Below are 20,747 nucleotides of genomic sequence, written 5' to 3'. Positions count from 1 at the left end.
CCCCAGTACTGCATGCTGGGTGTGCTATGCTGATCCTGAAACCAGGCGTGGTGGTGCGTGCCTGTAATCCCCGCATTGGGGGGGCTGAGACAGGAGAATCACTATGAGTTTGAACTTCATAGTGAGACCCTGTATCAAATAAATAAATGTTCAAAAAAATTTTATTTTTAAAATTAACTTTATTGGTATAATTTAGATATACACAATGAACATATTCATCTAGAGAGTTTTTACCTGCCTTCAGATTAATTGGAAAGTATAACAAACCCTTGTATTTGCAATAGCTCTGAAGTACTTACATACAGGATGCACCAATCCGCAAGATATACACTTAGAGGAAGTGCAAGGTACTGCCTTAATAGATGCCGCTGTCAGTGATACTGGCCAGTGGCCAGCAATGGTCTACCTTACTGTGCCCAGTCTTTGGGTCATGTCTCCTTTGAACTGTTTACAAACAAAGTGCCAAAGACAGCAAAACACCCTGGTGCTCTTAGCACCAGAGAAAAAGCATTTGGTCATAAGGGTTCTTGCTTCCACGGAATTATTACAGGAGTTAAGTGCTAAGGTGGTGACTTCACAGGCCATAATGGCGTGGCATTGTTTTCTGTGAGACATTTGCTGGTTAGAGCTTCACACTGAAGCATGCAGGTGCTGGCTTCTTGTCCTAGTGTCTTATCTGCATGGCTAAACCTGAGTGGATGGACGCTAAGCATGTGGCCTTTGTGAGTGCAAAAGGAACATGAATACCATGGAAGTCATGGAGTGGTTTAGGTCTAGGAAGGGCAAATCCAGCAAGAAGATTCCCACTGTTCTGTGTGGACAACTCTGACACATCTCACCTTTGCTTACCCTAACCAGCAGTGCTTTCCTTCTGTAGCTCAGGAGCGTTCTTCTCCACACCGCTCGCTCCCAGTGCCCTATCATCTTTACGGTCCCACTGCATTTCTTCAGGTTCTGTTTTCTTTCTTCTCCTCCAAGTCTAGGTGGATTTCAGAGTTCAGTTTTGATTATGAATAAAAACTAAACAACAAAAGAAGTAAAAGATATTTAGGAGTGTATGTCATGAGGGTGAATGTTGTGAGGGGTAACCAAATAAAGTAGTGACTGCCAAAGTTTATTGTGCAATCAAAACCACTTGGTAGTGGCTGACTTCTTTTATGTATTTGGTATGGGGTCTATAGGGTCTGCAGGGTCTACAGGGTCTCTGGCCGACCCTTTGCCTGACTTCTTGTTTTTTTTTTTTTTAATTTTAACATTTAGTGTGTGTGTGTGTGTGTGTGTGGGTGGGTGGGTGTGTGTGTGGGTGGCCAGCTCAGCCCACCAGGGGGCGCGGCTGGCATGTGGTGCTGGAGGATTGAACCGCAGTCCCTGTGCTTTGCCAAGCTTGTTCCAAGTAGGTGCTTTAGACCACTGAGCCATCTCTCCAGCCCCGACTTCTTGTTGATAGTCATTCTTTCTGGGGTGAGATGGAATCTCAGTGTTGTTTTAATTTGCATTTCTCAAATAACCAGTGATGTTGAACACTTTCTCATATGTTGACTTGCCATTTGTATTTCTTCATCTGAGAAGTGTATATTTTCTTAGATGTTCATTTTTGGATTGGGTCTTTGAATTTGGGGGCGTGATTTTTTAAATTCTTTGTGTGTTCTAGATGGAAGGCCTTTGTCAGACAAACAGTTGGCTATAATTTTTCCCAGTATGTGGATTTTCTTTTTACTCTGTTAGAGATTTCTTCTAAAGTGCAGAAACTTTTCAAAAAGGTGAGATCCCAGTTGTTGATTCTTTGAAGTATTTTCCCATGCAGTTTGTTTTTTGTTCATAAACTCTCTACCTATCCCTATATCTTTAAGATTTCTACCTACATTTTCCTCCAGGAGATTTAGTGTTTCTGTATTAATGTTTATTTATTTTTATTTTTTTTTAAAGAGAATGATATTCTTTTTTAAAAATTTTATTTATTTATTTATTTGTGTGTGTGTGTGTGTGTGTGTGTGTGTGTGTGTGTGTGTGTGGCCAGCTCAGCCCACCAGGGGGTGGGGCTGGCTGGCATGTGGTGCTGGCGGATCAAACCATGGTCCCTGTGCCTTGCAAGCTTGTTCTAAGTAGGTGCTTTAGACCACTGAGCCATCTCACCAGCCCCTGTATTAATGTTTAAATCTTTAGTCCATTTTGACTGCAGTTAGTATGTGGTGATAGACATAGGTCTAGTTTTAGCCTTCAGCATGTAGAAAGCCAGTTTTTCCAATACCATTTATTAAAGAGGCTACCTTTCTTTCACTGAACATGTGGTATTTTTGCACAATGGAGTATTATTCAGCTATAAAAATGATCAATTTGAGGCTTTCATCAGTAAATGGATGCAACTAGAGAGCATACTTTTAAGTGAAATAAATGTGCAAATATTGTATTGTCTCCTAAGTGTGAGAACCTGAAAGAGAAAATAAAATCTGAAGGGTACACTAGATACTGGGAAAAGGGAATAAACTTATTCAAAAGGAAAGAGTTACTGAGTTGAGGAGGACAGGAGAGGGAGTGAAGGAAAGAGATTTATCTATGTGTGCAAGCAAGATGGTTTGGATAAGGGGCTGGGGAGATGGCTCAGTGGATTAAGTGCTTCCCTGGCAAGCACAAGGGCCTGAGTTCAATCCCTGGTTCTGAAAAAAAAAAAAAAAAAAAAAAAAAAAAAGATGGTTTGGACAGCTGGACTATGCATTTCTGATGGTATATGGAAAGGAGCAGATAACAGTTTGTTTTGTCTCCTTTTTTCAATTGTTTGTGTTTTTTCTTTTCTTAATTTCTTATACATTTCTTTCTTTTTTTCATCTTTCAAGTTTATATGCATATATCTGGTAATATGAATAACCAGTTGGAAGACAACACTATGTATTACAACAAATACTGTGAAATTCATACTACTTTGTTAAATGAACTTCTATATTACTTGTAATTTTTTCTGTTTTAATTCTACTTTGTACTCTCTTAAAAAAAAAGTACTGTGAAATTCACATTATATTGTTTGGTGAAATTCTGGATCATTTGTAATTTTTCTGTTTTAATACTATTTTGTACTCATTTAAAAAATAAAAATTAAAAAAAAATCACTTGAGGTTTTTTATAATACATATCACTTGATTTAGGGCTGCCAAGTAAAACTGAAGATTCTATTATGGTTTGTATATCTAGATGCCTGTCCAGAATTCATGTGCTCATATATGGGATTTTTGAATCTGGTTGGATATAGAGTACATGATAATGGGATAAAGGTTGTGGTACTAAATTAGTCCATTGAGTAGAATTAACATAGTTCTGGGTGTGACTGAATGGATTTATGAAAGCCAGAAGCCTCTGGTGGGGGGACTGGCCAATAGGTTTGGAGCCTGGCTGGAGTGCAAAGGGACAGAAAGAAGGCAAGCATGCTGCTGCCATGTCCTCCCTGCTCTGCCATGGACTTTTTCCTCTTCTGTGATGCCCCCCTTCCATGTCATCTGTAGCCAGCTGATTAGGGACTGAAGTCTCTACAAACTGTGAGCTGAAGCAAACCTTTTATCCTATAACTTGTGGATGTTGGTTATTTTGTCTCAACAATGCAAAACGTAACTAAGATACCCAGGTGAATTTGAATTTCAGTTAAAAAGAAGTACTCTTCAAAATTATAAACATATTCCAAATATTACATGGAATGCATACCTAAAAAATATCTGAAATTACAATTTAAATAGATGTTCCAAAACTTTTATTCTTTGAGTCTGGCCACCCAAACTGGTCCTATCTGTATAGTTTCTGAATGAGTATATTCTGGTGTAGGGACTTTCCTAGGGTGAGGTCTAAGAAGTTGCATTTTTAACACTCTCCTAAGTGATGCTGATACTTTTGGTCTGTGACCAGGCTTCAAAGAGACTTCTTTAGAGGTGTTATAGGATTCTAGGAACAGGTAGGTGATAGGGTGGGTATACCCCATAGTCATGACATGAGAGGAGACCAAACTTCTGGGATGTATTAGCTTGAGATCACACACACATGTTCTTCAGAACTCTCTTCTGCTTCTGTTTTACCTTATAGTCAACACCAAACTAAACACCACAACCTTGTGACTCTTTGGATACATCTCCACACCTCAGAATTATTTAAGGATTACAAACATTTATTTAGGTACACTTCAGTGAATACTGATTAAGATATGCTTTTAAATTCCAGAAGAATCAATGATGCTGTGGATGGATGAGGTAAAACCCACACTCAAATTTATAGTGAATTCAGTACAAAACAAGGATCAAGCTGGTGTACTGTGAGTCAGGTTCCAACGAGGAACTCTTTTGTCTTCTCCTAGTGCCACTTTGATGTGTTGCTTATCGCCACAGAAATCAGCCAGTGCTTCCAAGGAAGTGGGAAAGAGCTGGGTAGCTTCTCAGCGGGCATTTCCAGGGGTTGTGCAACAGTTCTCAGGTGGTTTCTTTTTTTCTGTTTAAACAACCTCTTGCCCTGAAGTCAGGACATCCAAATGCCCACACTATGCCATTAAAATATTCAATGTATTATTTTTGTAGTGGCTTTTTTCTTTTTTTAATTTAGAAAAGACTTGCCCAAATTATAACACAAGCCAATGAGGAACACAGAATGTTTTTATTTTATATGTAATGTGTTTTGAATATTCAAATCCACAAACCCAAGCCATTCTGTGGGGTTAAGTTTTCCAGGAATTTGACCATGGATACTTTGGATGTTTGAGTATATGAATTTGAAAACTGAATGGATCCTTTGTTCTACTCTCATACTGTAGTAACGTGATGTTTCATGCTTATGTTGAGCTCTGACCCACCATTTCCATTGGAACATGGGGCACGTTATTACATTACAGGGGATGTTCTGAGGATGTAGGTCAAGATGGTGAGAAATATTGAAATCATGGTGTTTGGGCATGGCCAAAGGCACTGGAATGTTGGGTGAGGAGGGAAGAGGGTTCATTGAAGACATGCTATGTTGTCTCATCTTTGTGGGTATGAAGACTGTTTCTTCCATGCACATGGTCCTCACCTTTCTGACCAGCTTTTACTATCCTTCAGCATGCCCGTCTGCTTCTCCAGAAAGGCTGGCTGTTGCTGCCAGAGAAGATCCAATAGTACTCTTGTAGGTTGCCTTAACAGCCTGGTAGCACCCAACTGTCAGCATCTACCTTTCCTTTCACTTGTTAATCTTACAAGTGTGTCTGTCAAGAGGCTCTCAGCTCACCTGTGAACCTGTTGCTTAGAACTGCACCTGCCCAGAGCAGCTGCAAAAGTCTGAGATATGGGAATGGTTACAGGGAGAGGCTGTATTCGCCAGAAGGACTAATGAATGGAAGTTATATGAGTTCAGTTTTACTTCAACAAAGGAGAACTTCCTAAAAATGAGAACTTCCAAGAATAAAAGGGAGGCATACGTCCCCTGTTCAGCAAAAGCCAGTCAGACCACTGTTAACAGCATCAACTGCCTAGATTAGATGATGCAAACAGACTTATGAGTTAGGCTGTACCTTATCCTAGGGCCCTTATTCTCTGGAGATTTTTCTGTGGGACAGTAGTGAGAATATTTTAAATAATAATTAGAGGAAAAAATGATCCATTTACTTTAAAAATGTTTTCTCCCTGAAGGATATTTCAGGGCCTTGATGTCTAAATATGCTGTGATTTTCAATAAAGGCATATAATGAACTATTTGTTATACCTGAACAAATCTGTTTAAGAAATTTTATTCATTATGCATACTTTGGGCTTTTCATATAAGGAAAATGCAACATTTAAGCTTGTGTGTTTGATTTGTTCACTTAGTGTTGTGGTCTTGTGACCCCTCCATTTTCCTACAAATGACTCAAATTTATCCTTTTCTGTGACTGAGTGTATAGTGTGTTTATACTCCACATTTTCTTTATCCATTCATCTGTTGATGGACATATAGACTATTTTTATAATTTAGCTATTGTGCATTATGTTGGTATAAACAGAGAGATGTATATATATGTCATCATAATATGATGACTTTAACTTTTCTGGACAGATACCCAGAAGAGGTATGGCTGGGTCAAATAACATCTCTGTTTTTAGTTTTTGAGTAATCTCCACAGTGATTTCAGTAGTTGTTCAACTAGTTTACATTTCCACCAACAATGAGCCTACTTTCTCCCACCATCTTGGCAACATTCTTTTACTCTTTTTTTCTTTTTTGGCAGAACTGGGGATTGAACTCAAGCTCTTGCACTTGCCAGGTAAGCACTTATTCTACTGAGCTATCTCCCCAGCCCCAACATTCCTTTGCTCTTTCTTTCTTTCTATCCTTCCTTCCTTCTTGTGGAAGACCATCTGGGTGACTGTCCTTGAAAAAAGAGCAGCTGTCTCCATTTTGGCTGTGCCTGACCCTATATCCATGTATTAATAGGTACAGAGCTGGCTAGGACTTTTCCTTATCCCTTCAGTTGGTGTTAAGCAATGCATATTGGTCTAGCTGAGGTGCTGGTGGTAGTTTTTGAAGGCAGCATGGGTGTTTTCCTGATAACCCACACCTGCTGCTCTTTAATGTGAGCCAGGTAAAGACAAGATGCTCCACACCGCCAACTGGAATTGAGCCTCAAGATAGAGGCTATGACTTCCTGGGGTTTGAAAACTTACACATCAGAGCCAAAGCACCAGACCCCAAAACATTAGATACTATCTCAGTAGTATAATGCAAATTACTTTTTCTGCATGTTCTCTCTGCATATGACAGAGATAAATGCAGGCCACCTACCTAGCTCAACTCACAATACTTACCTACTTCCCACAATTCTCAGCCATTTCTCTTCAAGCCACTCCTTCACCACTGAATAAAATCTGGGTATGGCCCTGGGTCAGCCTTTTTGTTTTGGAAAGCCTTCTTTGTGGTTGGATTTAGGACCCCTTGGCTCCCCAGTAATTATAAATATGTTTTAGTGTCTTTACTTTTGCTGTGGGTTGCACTGGAAGTGTAAATTGGAATTAACTTGGTGGGATTCCAATAACATATCTTTGGGATTACAAACATCGACTTTTTGGACCAAGACATGAGAACTAGATGGGGACTCCTACTTTTTCCATTCATCCATCCATCCACCTTTCTTTCTTTTCTTCTTTCTTTCTTCCTTTCCTTTTTGATGATAGCCATCCTTAAGTGATAATAGAATTTGGGTCACTTTTATTTGCATTTCTTTTTAAAATAATTTTATTGAGAAACAACTAGCAATGAGGCAGTTTCAAAACTGATTAGTAGGACAGTTTCAATACTTAATACATTGCATATTGTTGTCTTAGTAGTTATTTATTGTACAAGTGCAGATATTATATCCTGTCTACAGACATTATTAGAACAAATCTTTCTATTCATTGAATTAAGAGAATGTAGCTGTATATCTATCATAACTATTTTGAATATACAGATACAAAATGGTTCTTCATTTGTATCCCCTTTTTTTGTTTAGTTTTGTCAGAGAAGGGTATTCCATTGTCATTTAAATATTATAGGTGTGTGAATTCACCAAAATAATCCAATATAGTCCAGTAGTCCATAATAGTAGTGGGTTTTCCATAAGACTGGCAATGTCAGAAGTTGTTGACTTGAGCCTTTTACAGCTCAGCATATTAATATGGCTTTACTTTTTATACTTCATTTTTTATACTTTTCTGTTGGATGGTTAAGACCAAGATAAAACAAGACCTATATAACAAGAAATGTAGCTTTTGTATCTGATATGGTCAGTTAAATCCCTTCAGGATTTATCCTGTTATCCTGATCCGCAGTTTGTAGATCCTTTGTCATTGTCAGCCATGTAGATGAGTCATGGCCATTGCTTGACCAATTTGCTCTCTGTGAAAGCCTGAGAGAATATTTTCTCTCCATGTGCCTCTCCTTACGCACACTCTACATCATTGATCACATTGTTCTGTGGCCCCATAATCTCTTTGATCAGAAAATTTGGGACACAACTGAGTCACATGATGTTACAGTACAGGTTCTCCTATGTCCTGAGTTTTCACTGACCTTGAAAGGCTAGGGCCAAAATGTTGGTTGTCCTTGTGGCCCTTCTTTTTCTCTAATTTTTGGTCTGCAAACTTAGGTTGTTAACCCTCCAGAAGAGAAGCTTATTGTTATTACCTTACAACATATGCAGTTGAGCTTAATCTCACTATCCAGCTGAATATCACACATCTTAGACATAACATGGTGCAGGTATTTTCCATCAAGTATATTTGCATTTCTTTAGTGACCAAAAAATACTGGAACCTTTTCATCTACTTATTGGTCATTTGTACTCCTTCTTTTGAGGAATGTATAATATTCATTTCAATTGCCTATTCTGATTGAGTTTTTGCTTTCTGGAATCTACTCTTTAGAGTTATTTTCACATTTCATCTATTAGTCCTCTGAGTAGCAGCTTGCAGTTTTTCCATTGTGTAGATTATCTCTTTTCTCTGCTGATTGTTTCCTTTCTTGTGCAGAAATTTTTAATTTGATTATCCATTTGTTGATTCTTGACATTATTTTTTGTTCAGATGGGGTTGTGGTCAGGAAACCTATGTTTCAACTATGTATTCAAGTTTTTCACCTTTTTATCTTGATTGTTTCTGTCTTTTTTTTTTTTATTTTTCAACAAATAATACACTGCATATATTCTTCTTAGTGGTTAATTGCTGTACAAGATGCGGACTTGTGATCCTATTTACAAACACCATTAGAACAAATCATTCTATTCATTAACAGAATGTAACTATATATCTATCCCAACCACTTTGAATACACAGATACAAAATGGACATTCATCTGTATACCCCATTTTTTCTAAGTTCCGTTATTTGAATATTATAGGTGTGTAAACTCAGCAAAATATTCTAAAAGAGTCCAGTAGCCCATAATGGCATTGGGTCTTCTGTTTAACTGGCAATGTCAGAAATTATTGACCTGAGTCCCCCACAGCTCAACTTAACAGCATGGCTTTATTTCTTATAATTTCATCTTCATACTTTTCTGCTGGATGGTTAAGACCAAGGTAAAGCAGGACCTATGCAACAAGAGTTGTAGCTTTTTGGTCTGAGAAGGTCAGTGAAATGCCCTCAGGATTTGTCCTGAGATCCTGTACCTCAGATTGTAGAACCTTTATCAGTGCAGCCATGTGGATGAGTCACGGCCAATGCTTGGCCAGTGTGCTCTCTGTGAAAGCCTGAGAGAGTGTCTTCTCCCCATGTGACTCTCGTTAGGCCCACTCTATGTCATCGATCACTTTCCTCTTTGGCCCCATAATCTTCTTGATCAGAAAATTTGGGACACTACCGAGGTACATGACGTTACAGTACAAGTTCTCATATGTCCTGAGTCTTAATTGACCTTAGAAGGCTAGGGCCAGAATGTTGGCTGTCCTTGTATCCCTCCTTTTTCTCTAATTTTGGTCTGCAAACTTAGGTTGTTAACCATCCAGAAGAAAAGCTTATTGTTATTATCAAATGATTTGGGCTATCAATCTTAACCTCACTATCTCACTGCATTTCAAACATCTTAGGCATAATAAGGAACAGGTATTTTTCATCAAGTATTGATATGTTGAACTTTAAGTCCCTACAGAATATGATAAAAAAACATTTAAAAATTAGATTATATTTTAAAAAATAGGATAAAGAATTCTATGCTTCTCATGTTTGCGATTGTTTCTGTTTTAATATCTATGCATTTGATCCATTTTGATTTGATTTTAGTGCAGTGTGAGATAAGCAAGTCTAGATTCAGTCTTCTGAATGTGATAACCGCTTTCCCAGCACCACTTGTGAAAAGGCTACCCTTTTTCAGCATGCTTTTAGTCCCTTGATCAGATGGCTAAATGGGTATGAGGTTGTTTCTGTGTTTTTTGTTCTATTCCATTGGTCCAAATGTTTATTTTTTGGGCCAGTACCATACTGTTTTTATTTCTGTAGCTTTGTAGTATAACTTGAGGTCTGGGACTGTAGTTTTTCCCACTTTGATCTTTTTTTTCCCCTCAGGATTTGTTAGATTGTTCTGGGTCTGTTTTGGTTCCATATGAATTTTAGCATTATTCTTTCTAATTCTGTAAAGATTATTGTTAGTATTTTGAGTGGAATTACATTAAATCTATCTTTTTTAGTAATATAGAAGTCCATCTTGTAGTTTTTGTTACCTATTAAGAGCAACATTTTAGAGTCTGAACTTTTAATAAACAGGCTTTGGGGGGTACATATGAGGTGCTAAAATTTTGTAGCTCTGTCCATTTTTTAAAGACAAGGTCAAATTATGTAACCCAGGCTTGTCTTAAAGTTGTTATCCTCCTGACTCAGCCTTCTGAATGCTGTGATTACAGGCATGTGACACCTTGCTTTGCATCTCTGTCCATTTTCTCCTGCTTCACTTTTATTTAGAAACTCATACTTTTACTAAGAGACAATAAATTAATCTGAGTTTTAATTACGTGGTAGTAAAATTCTTAGTTGTTTAAGCATTTAGACAATAAATATTTATTTTTCTACTGTATAGTAGGCACTAGGCACTAAGCATTCAGTAACTATTCTATAGAGTGAGATGATCATATCATGCAGGTATTAGCCATGGACAGGAGGCAAATTTCTACACTGGGTTTAGCTAAATCTAGATAAGCCTCTGAAGCATATGGACTAAATCTGCCTAGTGCTAGAAATCTAGAACAATACCTCACATCACATAAACCATTATCTACCCCACAAATTCAATTTCTATCTTTTGTTTTTACTTAATTTGATGGGTCCAGTTTTTTATTTATTTTGTATTTTAGGGCAGGGCGTACAAGGTGTACAGGGTCTCACTGCGTAGCTCAGACTTGTAGTGATCTTCCTTTTTACAGCCTCCCAAGTGCTGGGATTATAGGTGCAGGCTACCACACCCAGTTTCAATCGCCATCTCAGCATGCCCCAGGGGTGGGGCTGGCACAGCAGGCCTGGGTGTTTTTGATGTTAAATTGACAAGTGAACATAACTGTAGGTTCCGTCCTGGAATTAAGCTATGTCTTCTTTTTGGTTCAAGAAATCAGCTTTCATTCTTTGATGGTTTTAAAGAATAGCTCTCTGGTGAGGTTGTGTGTTAACTAAATACATTGTTAGATGGACACTCAGAAAGCTGTAAAAGTCTAGCACTCACTGATAGATATCATACAGTATCTAAACAGTTAGGTAGAAACCGTATGTCACAACCGAAACTCAGTGACTGGGACTTGTGGAGTACTTTACCCGGAAACACTCAGAATGTTTTATAGCATATATTTGTTTTCAATTTTTTTCTGTGTGGCATTGGAAAGTAATATAAAGCAAATATTTTGATTTGTGTTGAAGCTTGTAGAAAAGTGCTACAAAATATACTCAGAACCCCACATTGTCCTTATGGATTATCAGCCTGTTTTTGCACACCAACATACATCTAAAATCTGACTCATGGCATAGTAGCCTCTAGGACAGTGTGTGTTGATTTGTCTCTGAGAGGCACATGTGGCTGTGCTGTGGCTTTGATCTTTCCAGAACCCTACTGGCCATGGTATCTGATGTTCTTACCATTAAATTCATCTTTTGGTGGATGCATATGTCATCACAATTGCTTCTGGAGATTTGGAGCATATTCTAAGTTGGTCTTTTATATTGCTGTTTTAATTACTTTTCTCATTGCTGAGACAAAATATCTAGCACCTAAAGTTAAAGGGAAAATTTTTAGTTAGTTCCCAGTTTATAGAGGTTTCCATAATTATTTGGCTCCAAGACAGGGTGGCACATAGCAGAGGGGCAGCAATTCATGATGACAGAAGACAGCAAAGATAAGGAGAGGAAGAGAAGGGATAAGCCTCCTTCTGTCTCTTATATTGTATGTAGGTTACCTGCCCTAGGGCGAGTGAAACACTCACACCCTTAATCCAAGCATTAGGCCTTGAATCAGTCACAAACTCTAGGCTCAGCCACCTGGGAAAAGCCTTCCCCCATGACTGTGTGTATGTATGCATGACTGTATGCTTTGGGGGTCATCTAGACACAAACCATAGCAGCTACCTTAATTCTCATCACAGCCATCAAGTAGCTCATGGGACACTTGTGCTAAGGAGTCATTGCAGGTATAGTTTCAGGATTGAAGGACACAATTTTAAAGAAAGACCAACATGATTATTAAATGCAAAATGAGACATTTCATTGTAATAAAACTCAAGCAAGTAGATGCATTTATTTGACATAGTTAGAAGGAAAGTGTAAACATAGCAAGAATAAAAACTTTTATAATAGATTCCATCTGTTCTTAATTTGTTCAACATAATTCTATTCATTTTGGGGGCTAGTTTAAACTGTCTGTGTCTGTCAGCTTTTTATTTCTGTGACAAAATACCTGACATAAAGAACTTAAATGAAGAGGGGTTTGTTCTGGCTCAAGGTTGAAAAGGTTGATGGTCCTCTGGCTCTCTTGCCTTTTGGCCTGTGCTGAGGTGGAACATCACAGCACGTGCTGGCACAAGCAGACAAAGGTCACGGATGTAGACGTCAGTGAGCAGTGGCTCTCTGAAGACCAAATACTGTATGTGGAGTGGGCTAGGTGGTAAGAGGGGCAACCAACTCTAGAAGACAGAGAATACAATTTTCAGATACTTTGGGGAGCCAGTAGGTGCTCCCCAAGGGGTAAGTTGATTTTTTGGAACATGTATAAATATATTAAAACTGATGAGAAGAAGCTAGCAGAGGGTGAGATTCGAAGATCCAGGAGAGAAGAGTTAATTGATAATACAAGAGGTAAACGAAATGATTTTTAGACCACAGATGGACAATGAGGCCTTCTAAAGGAGAAGACATACACAAAATGTGTGGCAGATACCGGAAGGGTTTGGGTTTGCTGATAGGAATTGAAGCGTCCTCACAAAGCAGCTTCTTTTCTCTGTGGGTCAGGGCATGTGGATATCTGAGGAGCATGGAAAGGAATTTGGCAGTAGGATTGAGAGGGGTGGGAAGGTAGAAAAAAATATTGTGAAATGTAGGAAGGCAATTTTTCCCAGAGATACACAGTATTATTTCCCGGCAGTGTTCAAGCTCAAATAAAGGCAGTTATCCTAAACTTGGAGAGTAGCCAGTCTGCCTGGGTGTGGGATTTGCTTCAGCAATTGCTCGCAGACTTAGTCTATGTGCAGCAGAAGAACATGTGTCATCACTGACCCCTGAGATTGGGGATGAACTAGGGAGCTGCATCTGCTCATTCATCCTATTACAAATCCTATTTGATTACTTGTTTTGCGGCTGGCCGAAAAACTAAGAAACGTCCATCGGAGCCAGGATAAGTCCTCATTCCTACTGAACTGTGACCACAGGACAGACTTTGTGACCTGGTCCAGCTCAGGGACCATGAAACAGAAGCTGAAAGAGAAGGAATGACAGTGGAGAGATATTAGAGCTGTCCACATGAGAAGTCTATGTGAGATAGAAATTCTGAAGAAGCAAACCAGAGTGAACACTGGGTTTTGGTTAGATGAAGGTCTCCTTGAATTTACCACTTTAGGAGAGAAGATTCGGGTAATGAGAAGGACCAGGGTGTGACCTGTGGGAGAGTATCTGGGGTGGAGAGAACCTTGGTGAGCTGGAGCTGGCATGCTGGGCGAGTGCGCCTCCCTCAGGAGGAGGCAGGGACTGGTGATGAGGAGGACGGAAAGCTTAGAGCCAAGCAAGGATGCACTGTGAGGACAGACAGCCAGAACTGCGTGCTACAGCCGGAACACGATGTGCTTCTTTTGCTCACACTAAAACTTGTCACTTTCAAAACTAGCAGAGGTCGACTGTACATGCATGTGATTAAATTTTATGGCAATTATAAGCTATTATATTGTCATTATATTTTCTGTACTATCACTACTTATTTTCCCTCCAAATTGAAAATGGCTTCCACTATAGATATTCTTCTCAACCACGCCTTACTACTAATCCTAAAGGCAGAATAAACACATGATCTGAAGACACATCACTAGATGTCCTTATGCCACCAAAAGATCCCAGTAATGCAAGACATTCTACAGCAGCTCTGATCCTTGCCTGCCCTTAGAAAGGCATCTTTCCAAAGGTTTCCCCAAATGGAAACACTTTCCTCCAAGGAAGACCAAGAACATCTCTGGGTGAATTATTAAGACTAGTAATAGTTAAATAAGGTTGGTGATGTAGGATTTATGTATAATAATTCATTATATTGTCATGTCTCCTTTATAAACATCTAAAATGAACTTTCAAAAGACAATTATGAAAAATACAATAATTTAATTGATTATTAACTAATAAGCAAATGGGAAGGGGAAGAAGATTTGAAGGGAGGGGAGGAAAATGGGAAAAAAGAAAGATTAAGATGTATCATGTAAGGGCTACCAGTTCCTTATGAGGAAGGTGATCATTATGTATGATAAATACTAATGAAGACAGATTAATAAACCTAAGCACCTGGTTATAAATCCAATAGGATTTATTTTTGTGATCTTAAAAACACTTCTAAAATGTATGTGGAGGGCTGAGGAGGTAGCTCAAGGGCATAATTGCCTGCCTGGTAAGCCCAAGGTCCCGAGTTCAATCCCCAGTACCGCAAAACAAAACAAAACACAAAACCAACCCCTCTGCTAAAATGTATATGGAAAGGGCTGGCCAAATAGCTCAGCGGATTAAAGCACCTGCAAGCAGGTGCAGAGGTTGGGCGCAGGGGCTGGGGGTTCAATCCCCAGGCCAGCTGTGCGAGCCCCACCCCTGGGGCTCGATGAAATGGCAATTGAGACTGGGCGTGGTGGCGTGCACCTGTAACCCCAGCTCTTGGGATGCTGTAAATAGTCAGATCACTATGAGTCTGATCTAATAGTGAGACCCTGAACACCCTGTAGACCCTACTCCCCCCCCCAAAAAAAAATGTATATGGAATAGTAGAATTCCAGAATAGCCGCATAGGTTGAATTCTTTATTGTTGGTATATCTTTGTATTATATAATAATCATATTCACCTGGGACAGTTGGTGTATATCCATATTATATCATAACCATTTTCACTTCTCCTCTCTTGCCTTCCCCCTCCCCTTTCCCATGATCCCTTTCTCATTGCCAAAACGCCTTTCTGTCTCCTACCATCTCTTTTATTTTTCTCTCCAAATTATTTATATTTTACAGCTTGCCCTATAAGAAAACCCATGTGATATTTCTCCTTTTGTATCTCATTCACTTAGCAAGATCCATCCATTGTCTTACAAATGACTTGAATTTATCCTTCTTCATGGCAGAGTGATATGCACACACACACATACACACATACACACATGTATCACACTTTCTTTATCTCTTCTTCTGTTAATGGGTATATAGGCTGCTTCCAGAGTTAAGCTTTGTGAATTTTTTTTTATTTTATTTTTTTATTTTTTTTAATTTTTCAACAAATAATACACTGCATATATTCTTCTTAGTGGTTAATTGCTGTACAAGATGCGGACTTGTTAGCTTTGTGAATTGAGCAGCTATAAACATAGTTATGCACATATCACTATAATATGACTACATGGATGATTCTCAAGAACAGGTTAAGCCAAAGGAAAGAAAGAAGGAAGGAAAGATTAAAATGGGCCAGGAGTGGTGATGTATGCTTATAATCATCCTAGTGCTCAGAAATTTGAGGCAGGGGGATCACCACAAGTTCAAGGCCAACCTGAGCTATATAGCTAAATCCTGTCTCATAAAATGAAACAAAACACAAAAAGAGAGAGAGAGAGAGAGAGAGAGAGAGAGAGAGAGAGAGAGAGAGAGAAAGAGAATTATAAGATATTTATGATAGAATAATTTATGCAAGATTTCAAACAGGAAAAGTATTATAAATATCTTCAGGGCATATTCATTCATATTCTATGTATCTTTTTGGTTTTTTTTTTGCGGAATCGGGGATTGAACTCAGACCCTTGCACATGCCAGGCAAGCGCTTATTCTACTGAGCCATCTCCCCAGCCCCTCTATGTATCTTTATCAGTCCTTATTATCTGTCTACATATCTATTATCTAGTGTTTACCTGTTAGTCCATGTATCACCAATCAATCAATCATGTATCTATGTATTATTTATCCTATCTCTAGAATATATGTGATTCAAGATATAAAATCAACATTGAAAATCAATCGTTCCTCAGTCCCTTGTGCTTGCCAGAGAAGTGCTTATTCTACTGAGCCATCTCCCTGGCTGCTGTGTATTGATTATTGTAGGTGTCCTACTAAACTGTTTGATTCTTATTTTTTCTCATTAAAATGAATAAAAAAATTAAAGAATTAAAAAAAGAAAAAAAGAAAATCAATAATTCTCTTGTACACCAATAATGAATTAGTTGAGAAAAAAATAAGTAAAATTTCACTCACAGTAGCTTAAAAAAGGAAAACCTAAGGATCAATCTAGTTAAGGAGGTGAAAGACCTACCAAGGGAAATTATAGAAAACTAAAGTAAAAAATTGAAGAGGACAGTAGAAGATGAAAGGACATCCCATGTTCATGGGTCAACAGAATTCATATTGTTATTGGGTATTAAAATAACCCAAGGTTCTTTCCAGGCTTTTGTTGTCCAGTTCAGAGTTGGAAAGGATAGTTGATGAATGTGAAAGCTTAATATTTCTTTAGAACAAAAGTGGAAGAAGAAAAGATGAAGAAAATGATCTGCAAAAGAAGTATTCAATGGGTCTTAATTCTTTTTTTTGGTACCAGGAATTGAACTCATGACCTTGTGCTTGCCAGGCAGGTGTTTTGCCACTGAGCTATATCCCTGGCTCCAAAAGAAGTACTCAAGAAGAAGAAGTGCTCTGCAGAGGGAGTGTTGGTAGTTAAAGTGGGGAAAGACGCATGCTCTGCAGAGTGCAGGGCAGGGCGGTGAGAGGACTCGGACAGCCTCAAGCTTACTGACCGCTGTGCTCCATGCCCCCTGATCTGACACCAGATCTGAGCTGTCCTGTCAGAGCTGGCTCACTGGATTGCATGCCAGGAGACTGGCATCAGGTGCAGTACTCAGAAGCCATGTCCTGAGTGTCCATGATGAGCAGGCCCCCGTGGTTGTAAGGTCATGCCCAATTGCCCAGCGACTTTGCCAGGCCCTAATCCCCTGCCTCAGTATTGCTAAGATGGTCATATTACCAGAAGTGATCTGCAGATTCAGGGTGACCCCTATCAAACTTCATTAACATTCTTGGCAGAACTAGAAAAAAATCTTAAAATTTTATGTGGAAACATAAAACACTCATCCAGAATAGCCAAAGCCATCCTAAACATAAAAAACAAGGCTGGAGGAATCACCATACCCAATTTTAAATTATACTATAAGACCATATTAAGCAAAAGGCATGGCACAGGCAGAAAGATGAATACAAAGACCAGTGGGATAGGATAGGATAGGATAGGATAGGATAGGATAGGATAGGATAGGATAGGATAGGATAGGATTGGATTGGATTGGATTGGATTGGATTGGATGATTGGATAGGATTGATTGGGGAAGGGTGGGGAAGGAAGGAGAGGGAGGATGGGATAGGATAGAATAGAAATAAACTCACAACTAGAGCTGTTTGATTTCATTTGCATAGAAAATAATAAGAATCATTAAGTGGGTTTACATGAAATTAGAAGCTTCTGCACAGCAAAGGAAACAAGAAAGTAAAGAAACAAGCTAGAAAATGGGAGAAAATCTTTGCCAGCTGCATTTGTGATAGAGGATTAATTAATATCTAGAATGTATAAACACAAGTAAAACAACACCAAAAAATAAATAGTCCAATCCATTAATGACCAATCACTTCCCCAAATGGCCAACATCTTTAGCCATTAGGGAAATGCAAATCAAAACTACGTTGAGATTCCATCTCACCCCAGTCAGAATGGCTGTCATCAAGAAGACAAACAACAATGAATACTGGTGAGGAGATGGAGAAGAAGGAATTTTTCTACATTGCTGGTGGGAATGTAAATTAATAGAGCCACTATGTTTTTTTTTTTTTTAAACCTAAAAACAGAGCTAACATTTGATCCAGCTGTACCACTCCTTGTATTTATCTGAAGGAATTAAAGCCATCATACTATGGGGACACCTGCACGCCCATGTTTATTATGACACGACTCACAATTGCCAAGATGTGGAACCAGGCGAGGCACATACCGAAAGATGAAAGGGTAAGGAAAATACGACCGCATACACAATGGAGTGTCATTCTGCCATAAAGAATGAAGCTTTGCTCTTTGCAGGAAAATGAATAGGACTGGAGATCATCATTTTCAGTGAAATAAACCAGATTCACAGAGACAAGTATTGGACACTTTCCCTACTATGTGGAATCTAAAAAAGATGACAGCAAAGTAGAACATAGATTACTCCTAGCTAAGAGGAAGGGACTAGGAAGGGGGGAGGGTGTGTACAGGAGGGTAATGGGGGATGGATGCAATAAAAATACATTCATTGAAACCAAATATTTTGTAAAATTAATAGGCACTAAACATGCACACAGAAGCCCAAACCAAACACAAAATTATCATTGGCGGTAGCTGCATACAGTATTACTGTCACTGCAGCGAAAGCTTCCACTGTTATTAATATTATTTATGATTACTGCTGACTAATACAAAGCTCGTGTTAGGCAGAGTCAGTGTTTCTGTGGTTGGAGGCCATAGGGCTTATGTTTTGCACTTTACATTTATCTGGTGCGGATTTCTGAGAAGTTGGTTTTACATCTTTGGTGACCTCAACTGACAGTGTCAACCTCTCACTGACTTAAATAGAGGGAAGCAAAGGGCTCAGACTATAGAATCAGAGATCTGGGTTCAAATCCAAGCTTTATTAACTTACAGGCTATCAGGTCAGTTGACCGTTTTGTAGCCCCAGTTTTCTTGCCTGGCAAATGGGAATACCACTGAATTGTCAGGAGGATTCTTTAATTTGTACTTGGGCTGGGGAGATAGCTCGGTGGCATAAGTGCCTGCTTGGCAAGCACAAGATCCCAAGTTCGGTCCCTGGTACCACATGCTGTGCTGGCCTTGGAACCAGGCGTGGTGGCACAGGCCTGCAATCCCAGCACTCAGGAGGTTGAGGCAGGAGGATCACTAAGAGTCCGAACTGCATGGCGAGACCCTGTATCAAAAAGAATAATTTTTTTAAAAAGGTATTTGAACTATGTAGCATAGTAGTAGGTGCTCAACCACAGTGACTAGCTTCCTTTTGTTCCTAAATAGTGGCCACGCTGTGACATGTTGGTTAACAGGTGCAGTGAAATCAAGCCCTGTTCTGGTGTGATATCCAAGTTCTTATCAAAGGAGAGAGCTGGGAGCAGGTTGGATGGGAGAGAAGGACAAAAAGGAGTGGAGAAAGATGGGAAACGGGAAGGGTCGGGGAAGGGATGGAGAACCTGAAACAACCAAGACTCACAGTAAGCCTCTTTAGGGTCTGGCTCCAGCTCAACCAGGCCTGAGGCACAGTGTGGACCCCCCCTGTCCCTTGCTACCTGTGTTTCTCCAGCTGAGCAGGAGCACTGTGAACACACTCAGTGAGAGGAAGCAAGCCATTCTTCAAGGAAGAAAGACGATGCGAGCCGAGAGTTAGCACCTAAAACAGGAGACAGGTGACCTCTTCAAGAGGAAGAGGCTGTTGGAAGAAGCGTGTTGTGCTGCCTGTGTATGACTTCCTTTCTTAAACTGGATGGTGTTTCCTTTCCTGTGTCTGAAATCCTTCTTCGTGAAACAAAGAAAATCAGGTACATACAGGGCAGCTGAGCTGAGCAGTGTGGACAGGCCCCGGGGCCTGAGCTGGAGTGGGTTTGGCTGATTCTGGGGTCATGCTCTATCTGGACTTTCTCACGAATCTGCAGAGCTGCTACCCAGAGCTGGGTAAAGCAGGAATCCATGTGACTGTGAACTTGGTATATTACTTATAAACAGATCTACCGATGCGTGCTGAGCACGCGCTTTGTGCACTGGGTGGTGGCGTTTGGCTCTTTGTGGTTCGTCCTTGGAAGAGCAATGAGAAGGCTGGCTTGGGAAAAGGACAGCCATAGGGAGATGGGACGTTTTTGTCCCCATTCCTGTTCAACTAAAACATTTCTGTGTTTATCTATGCATTATATTTTGGGGTTTCCCTCAAGCTCTTTCTGGGAGGTAACTTTCCAGAACAGAAAAGGGCTACTGTGGGCCGGTGGGATAGCTCAGCAGACTCAAGCACCTACTTAGGTAAGTTTAGGCAAGTGCAGGGACTGTGGTTTGATCCTCAGCACCACATGCAATGACAGTCTCTCCCCCAGGGTCGGCTGAGCTGGCCAGTGTCTGGGGCAGAGTGCTGCATGCCTGTAATCCTAGAGCTGGGGAGGCTGAAAGCAGGAGGATCACTGTGAGTCTGAGCTGCGTAGTGAGACCCTGCAACAACCAAATACATTTTTTTTTTATTTTTTTATTTTTTTATTTTTTGGGTTTACTGAAACATTTGACATCATCGTGGGGTTTTTATTTTTTAAAGGAATAAAAATTAGTAAAAACAATAAACCCCTAGAAACAATACAGAAGTTCACTAAGTAAAACAATTTATATTCAAAAATGCTTGTTACATTACAAACTGTTGTCTTTAAATTAGTTGTTTACATGCTACATATATGCATGCAAAATTGCTACCAATGTTATAAGGCGTTAAAAGATGAAAAAAATTTTAAGCATTGACTGCTCCTTTCAACCAACCAATCAGCAGTAGTTATCCAAACTATTGT

The sequence above is a fragment of the Octodon degus genome, unplaced genomic scaffold (genome assembly GCF_000260255.1).
Source record: "Octodon degus isolate 3935 unplaced genomic scaffold, OctDeg1.0 scaffold00054, whole genome shotgun sequence".
Classification (NCBI taxonomy): Eukaryota; Metazoa; Chordata; class Mammalia; order Rodentia; family Octodontidae; genus Octodon; species Octodon degus.
The sequence above is the reverse complement of the archived record's forward strand: the minus strand, read 5'-3'. Positions refer to the sequence as shown.